Genomic DNA, 7,994 nt, shown 5'->3' with positions numbered 1-7,994 from the left:
GCCTAGGAAGGCGTCTCCTAAACCATTACTTATTTATAGTCTCCTCCTTACGCAAATGAGACAACGGTGACTTGAGTGACACCTTGACCATCCAATCAGAGAACGGAACCACATAAACGTTGTCTTTCAGGTCCATAACAGATACTGGAGCAAACTAGGCCAAACTGTTATTACGCACCATAAAATAAAGATAAGCGAGGTCTGGCATGTTGTGCCACATCAAAGATCCTGATGTTTAACCTTAAACCTCACAGTGCCGGAGCTGACCTATGGGCAATTACATTGGTTTCCTCAAAGAAGCCTTTAACCGCATGAGAGTATCAGGAGATCATGCAGATTGGGCTACTGGTAGTTCTTTAGACAATTTCTTTTGGGATGTTTGCCAGATCTAACTACTAACTAGAAAACCCTTGAACACTTAGTTTGTGGGTTTGATCTCTATAGTATTCATCGGGACACAGAAGATTATAGGTGTTGATCATGAGTTTGCATGGGTTTATCCTTTTCCAAGTTTTTCAATCAGTTTTATGAAGCACTGTGTCATAAGTCCCCCAATCATGCTAACAGTTTAGTGTACTGAAGCATATTATGCATGCAGTTAATTTTGCAGTATGTGGAATGCATGAGTGAGAATGAGATGTACAGAAGTGAGCAGCTTCAAAGTTGTTTCAGAGAATATCATGTGAGACACGACATGCAAACACATCAAGGCTGCCCGCTAATCTGCAACACACATAAGTCTTTGGAGGTCACACACTCAGAGAGAGAAAACAGGGAGGTTGGGGTGGGGTACAAATCAAAGTCATCTAATACAGGACCATTTGCCGCAGCCTTGGAGCGTATGTTTACAGTTTGTTATTAGTCACCCTTTCCTCAGATTGAACTGCAGCAGACAATAAACATATATCATATCTGTCAGAGAAGGTCTTTCCCTCCCTGTCTGTCTGTCTTTCTGTCTGTCTTTCCGTCTTCCTTCTCTGCATACAGAGCCGTGGGTGCTGCAGTGCTGCTGACTAGCCGCGATTCAGTGATTGTGAAGGGAGACGCAGGGCAGCAGAGCTGAGCCAGTGCAACTCTACACCTAAGCCACACTTTGCTGGTGCTACTGGTCGTCCTGTGTTCTTTAGAAAAACATGAAAGAAGAAGTCGGTGAAGGGGATAGCATTGTTTATCGATCTGATTTCAGCCTTGAATGCACAAATAATTCTTTCGCAGAGATTTTTGCCATGAAGGTTTGGGTGATTGCAGTGATTTGAGGTTGGCATGTTGCCCCTGAGATATGACTTTGCAGGGATAAACCTCAGGGAGCTTGTCTATCTTGTCATAACCTACATATCAATATTTAGTTTTTCTCCTGCTTAATGCAGTGGTGGAAGAAGTATTCAGATCCCCTAAAAGTAGCACTGCCACACGTCCTGCATTTAAAATGTACTATTTTAACTAGGCACTTACCTATTTTAAATGGCACTTGATATATTATATATTTGTTATATTCTCATATAACTAGCGATTATTGATTGGATGTAATATTACATTAAGATTGTACTTAAGTATGGTACTTGAGCAAAGGGAGCAAGATCTTAAGGCTCGGTTCCTTTCTGAGAGCCGTTCAAATGAAAAGGTTCATAGTTCCTTTTTCTTTCTTTCTTTTTTTAGTGGTTGGGGGTTACTTGGTTTATCTGCCAAAAAATCACTAGGATTATGATTTGGATCAAATTCAAATTTAAACATCCCACCAATATAATTTGATTTCACATGCCTGGACTAGATTTAGCAGCACTAAATTACTCTTATTGCCAGACCTGATGTCAATGATCTGCATTGTAAACATTACACAATGTGACACCATATCCTTCTGCTTTGTCAGTGAACTTATTACTTTGAATTTAGCCTCTGTTAAGTAGATAAAGTTCCCTTGCCTTGAATGTAATTCATTCAATTATGTAGAAGACTTTTTAACTCCACTCAGTTCAACACCAGGATACAGTAAGTTCAGGTGGACCCATTATCGTGTTGTGAGTCGCAAACAGTTTTTGACTAGAGTGGTAACGTTACTGGTAAGCTGTTCACTTGGGGAGTGGATTTAGGGCAGGACGTGAAATTTGGGCACAACAATAAAAAGAACAGCAGTCACCGAATACGACTCTGACCCCTTTGTTCATACCAAAGAGTGGTTGAAAAGAATCGGATTGTTTGCTACTTGGGGAAACAAAAATTGTATAAGTCTTTGGTGGTTTCAGTGGGAACTGCATATAACTTGTTAAATTGCCTCAAGTGGTGTCACTTAAGTCAGCTTCAGTTAGGGTTGAAGGCTACAAGTTTGAAACTGAAAGAAATCTCCAGGTGTGGAGTTAGAAAGAAGGGAGCTTACCGGATCTCTGAAGCCCGCTGCTTATCTCTGCTTAAGGCTAGAGGCTCAAGGCTACATTAGTCGTTATTAGCACTGCACCCTCTCCATATGAACTGTTCAAGTTGCATTGTGGGGAATGTTGGCTCTGTTTCTGCTGCATTGATATTGATCCTTTTTTTAAAAACCGTCTATTGTTGAGTCCATTGAGTCCCGCAATGCTAAATTGGTTGAATACTCATAAGTAAAAGTAGCAATACCATATATATTCTATTAAAGTTAAAAGTCTTGCATTCAAAATGTTTCTTAAGTAATTGTTCTGTTATTAGTAGTCTTAGCACATTTTAGTACTCAGTACTCAGATTTGTACTTAATTACAGTATATGAGTTTAGTTACATTACATTTCAACACTGGTGTGTCACACTGTGTGCCTGTCTGCTCTGTTTAGATAGTTCTCAGTCGGTTTTGTTATTTTAGGCTGTTCTGTATCTGTTGTTTAGTATGTGCTTTTTGGGTTTCAGTCCTGTCTGCTAGGCGTTAGTTGCTAGTTTGGTGCTAGTTTAGTTGCGGTTGCCTGTAGTTTGGTTTTGATCGGTGCCCGCCTTAGTTCGTGTCTCATTCTGTTTTTTTCTGGGGGGGGGGTTTCATGCTTGGTTTCTGTCTGCCTGTCTGCCAAGTGTTAATTGTGATCTCTGCCTGATTTGTTGTTCATTTGGTTATGATCATTCTGTGTTAACCTGCTCCGTTCTGGTCAGTCTGGTCTCTTCTGTCTTGTTGTGGAGTTGCCTGCATTTCTCTGTTACTTGGTCGGTCTTATCTGTTCTGTGTTTTGAGTTCCAGTTAGATTCTTGCCTTGTGTTTAGTAACGTGTTCTGTCTCTCTCCCCCTGTTGCTCTCTCTGCCTGCCTGTGTGCTTGATTAGTCCCTCATGTCTCTCACCTGTGTAACCCCGCCCTGCTCGTTAACCCTGTGTATATATTGCCTGTGTTTCCCTCAGTCCGTGCTTGGTCATTATAGCTTGCTGTGCTCGGTCTTGTGTGTTGTCGTCCTCTGCCTGCTCGTTTCCCCTGTGCTTGTTTCGTGTGGATTTTAGATTTCCTTTGGATTACTTGTTTTGTTGGCACAGTTTGTTATTTTTGGATTCTTGAATTCTACCACTAGTAAGTGTGTACACTAAGTTTCTTTAATAAACCTCTGAACTGTACCTGCTGTGCTTTGAGTCCTGCATTTGGGTCCTCAACCTTTAAACCACCCGCCAACGCTTGACATGGTGAAGCAGATGGAAAACCAGTGGTGGACGAAGTACAGTATACACATTGTTTTAAACAGTCAATTACTACATTAAAAAGGTTACTTTAGTCAAAGTACATAAGCATATGAAACAAAATGTTCTTAAAATATGAAAAGTACTCATAATGCAGAATAATTGTTTTAGTATTATGTATTATATTATTGTTATATTATCTGGGACCAACAACCATGCCACGTTCAGAGTCACTTGAATCCCCTTTCTTCACCATTCTGATGCTCAGTTTGAACTTCAGCAAGGTGTCTTGACCATGTCTGCATGAATAACTGCATTGAGTTGCTGCCATATGATTGGCTGATTATCTTTTTGTGTTCACAAGCAATTGCACAGGTGTACCTAAGAAAGTGGCATGTGAGTATTAAATGTAAATACATAAGCACAGAAAAGTACCTCAAATTTGTATTTCGGTGAAGTCCTATTTCTTACTAGCATGCACAATGAAAAATAAAGTGGCCTAGATAAACTCAAGCACAATCCTTAAAGAAAAATATTATTATTGTACAAATGCAGTCAGTGGTGTTAGAGGGGCCACAGAAGAGCCCCCAGTATGAGTGGAACCCCATTACAAAAACCAGCAATGGAAATCCACATGCTCAACACTCACTGGGAGGCAGGGGGGCTGTAAAAATTCCTGCTCCCAGGCCCATTATGAGCCAGCTCTGCCAGTGTTGGCCACAGAGACAGACACAGGAGGCCGGGATTGTCACAGACAGAGCAGGGATTGTGTATTGCTGATCTGTCACCTAACTGCAGCAACAGAATGCAGACAGCAGGCCGTAATTATTGTTTGTAGCCCGGGGTTTGCCAGTGCCACACTTTGGACCAAATAGCTCCCATTCTTGGCAATGTTTGGAATTTATTTGTGTATGGTCCTGTTGTTGCTGAGGTTCCTGTTTCTCTCCAAAGCAACAGCACTGCAGGGGAGCTCATTAAAAAGATTGTACAACTAGACTAGAAGAAGACTCAAATAAGACTCAGCATCAGTCAGAGTCAGTCAGCTCATAATGGGACAAGGCCACGGATAAAGTAAATCTTGTTTCTGGGTGTCATCGCTTCAAAACTGGAGGCGCTGGGCAGCAAAAAGGCATCCTTTGTTTCATCTCCCATGATGTTGAATCACAGACCAGCGTGCCCAGTAGCCATAGTAATCGTCCACAACATTATTTAACAAGTCTGAAACCCAGACAGATTAAGGGGCTGCCCTATTCGCAGAGATGAGCTATTACATGACAGTTTGTTAAATTTAGATTTGTTTTATTCATAAAGTTGCAGAAATGAGTGTTTGTAGCGTGTAGTTTGCAAGTTAGTTTTTTTCCCTTGCACTTTATTTTGGTTTGGTCTGAAAAATTGGTTGGCTTCTTTGTCATGACATGGCAGATTTAGTGGAGGGAGTGCTGCAGCACAATGTGTTTGTTGCGCCCCAGTGAGTGCATGGAGATCAGACTGAAGTCCTTGAATGTGAGAAAAAAGGAACAAGGCTGTAAATCTATGCCAGGGGGCCTCCAAAAAGCTTTTGTCAAGTCTGTGTGTGTGATGGTCAGGTTATTATCAGTGCTTGAAAGTAACTTCAGTACAATTACCCTTGCAGTTTGTAGTTTGCAAGGGTATTTCCACTTTCTGCTGCTCTTTCTCCACCACATTCCAGAAGGAAATATTGTACTTTTTACTCCACTACATTTATCTGACAGCTGGAGTTACAGTACTAGGTACATATTAAGATTTTACATTAAAAACTAGCTCTACCTCGACCAGCTATAGGTCTAAAATGTCAGTCACAGAACAAGTACGTTTACTTTTTTAGACTACATTTTGCTGATAATACTTTAACTTAAGAAGGGCTTTAAATACAGAACTTTCTCTTGTATTAGCAGTTTTACTTAAGGATCTTGATACTTGCGCTGGAAATCAAGCGGAATCTCCTTTTCTTTTTCATCTGCTGTGACCTTTTTGTCATTGGTCAGCAAAATGAGCAGAGTAAGGACGGGCGTTCCTTTCGGGGAATGGGGCTTCCACTGGATACCTTTCAACCATAGTAACAACAGAGGAATTAAACTGCAGGGGCTATTTTCCAAATCGCCATAGTGACTGACAAAACCCTTGGAAAGTATCCAGAATGGTCACTTTGTAAAGACCTCTCATTCACTCTCCCTCTCTTTGTCTCTCTCTCTCTTGTGCGTGTGTGTGTGTTTGCAGGGAGCGACTGGGTCAGGGAGAGGGAGGGGAATCAGAGAAACAATAACTTCCCAGCATTTGCCTCTGTTATTAGCATAAAATCATCATTTAGAATGTGTCAAATGTATAACATCAAAGTCTTAAATGACCCGCTGTCATTTGGTCATATTTATTTTCAGGGATTATATCCTCCGGTCACACATATTTGAAGCCAGTCTGTCAGTGAACATCACATCACAAGTGTCATTCGCATATGCCTGACTGCATCAGGGGGACTCACTCAGACCAACTGACAGCTGCGGATGACACTCTGAACACTCTTACCCACCTCAGGATGAGTGGATAAGATTGAAACAAATCCTTCAAGCGTGAAGACAGATAACATACACTTATAATACTTATTCATACCTCATAACAAATGTTTCCAAAGTCAAAATCATCTTCTGTGACACAATGGCATAATTATTTAAAGAGATATGAGAGAAACCCCCTACGAGCTGGGGCTAGATTGGGGTTTGGGAGTTTGACACTATGTTGGACTCTTGTTCCAAAAATAAACAGAATAGATATGCCTAAGGCTCATTCAGAATCCACATGCTTCTATTAGTTAATAACCTTATGAAAGTCAAATGTCACCACAGTCCAGAGATGCTTCTAGGCAAGCATCATAATGTGAATTATTTTTTTTTTACCAGTTTCTACCTCACCCCGCAAACCAAATTCCTAGAAGAAAGGAACTTACTGTTTTTGTGGGAAATGAAATATTGTTTTTAGAAAGAAAAATGCAAGTACCAAAATGTTTTAAAAAGTGTGTGTTACCACAAACATCTGTAGCAGCTATAAACTTGAACTCAGCTTCAATAGCGACTTTACCATTCAAGTAAATGATGTGGTCCCAAAATCAATTTTGTGGTTTAAATTCAAATCAACAGTGACTACTATTCAAAATGTGCTGTTAAAATAAATTCAGTGTTTCTGTTTTTTGTTTCAGATTTAAAAGGTCAAAGAGTTTCTTAAATTAACTTACAGCACAGATATATTTTATAGACTTTTTAAAGTATGTTGAATATTGACTATGTATACAGAAATGTATCCTGAGCTACTGTGTGTATATATACCCAGGGCAGAGGCTGTATGTAGGCAAATAAAAGAGAAACTCAGAAACAAACATTTACTTAGACATGATAACACTCAGATACATGTTAGTAGTGAAGTAATTATAATACAGCAGCAGAAGTAATTCTCCTCAGGATTTGATTATAGAGAATTTCCACTGGAAAATTAAAGTAAAAATTTAATATTTTTCTCAGCAACGGATTAACTCTACTATTACTGTATTGATTATGTCATATCAGTTGAATGTCTACCCAGTTATAAATTAGGTGGTGCCAGATTCGAACTGCAATTGCTGCTTTGGCCATGTGGGGGCAGCGGAAACAACTTGTGAACACAGCACTGACATAGCATCAGCTTTTCATTTCATTGGCCAACTTGTCAGCAAATAGTTGCCTATATATACGAGTATTTTATTTTGATACAAGTAAAGGAACTTTTTTAAAGTATTGATATTGGAATGTGTAAACACATAACCTATTGTAATTACCCAAATCTGAACGGATAATTTTAGTATTACTTATTTAATACACCGTAGTTAAGGGGGGAACTTCACTATCTTACACCTCAGATCAGTTTACCAGTCATGTTTAGTAGGCTACTCCTCAGCCTTTGGAATCATCTGTGGCTCTGGAAGGAGCTTTCCAAGTCAAAAAAAACCCTGATGATGTTAGGGTTAGGGCTTACTTTGGGCTCAGAAACTTATATAAGAAAGTGTTACAAACCTGGGGCTGGAGTTAGAAAGACGTGTTTATTTACCACACAGGGAGAGAACAATGATGCTACCGAGATGCGTTATGGGAGTTTCAGTGTTTTTGGCGCTCGATACATGCAAGGGACTAAAACCGACTAAAATTCAGCTTAACTTGACCTCTGCTGCATTAGTTTTGACTTCTTTGCAATAATAACTCTCTTAGGTGCCCCTTTAACCGTTTTAGTATGGCAAAAATAAACACAATAAAAAATTAAACATGGTTTATTGAATAATCTTCCAAACATTCTTTAGAAGCTGCCTTATGAATGAATGTAGGAATTTAGTTTTCACAGAATAA

The sequence above is a fragment of the Micropterus salmoides genome, unplaced genomic scaffold (assembly GCF_014851395.1).
Source record: "Micropterus salmoides isolate LMB-PRFRI ecotype aquatic unplaced genomic scaffold, ASM1485139v1 Ms_hic_scaffold_14, whole genome shotgun sequence".
In the NCBI taxonomy this organism is placed as follows: domain Eukaryota; kingdom Metazoa; phylum Chordata; class Actinopteri; order Centrarchiformes; family Centrarchidae; genus Micropterus; species Micropterus salmoides.
The sequence above is the reverse complement of the archived record's forward strand: the minus strand, read 5'-3'. Positions refer to the sequence as shown.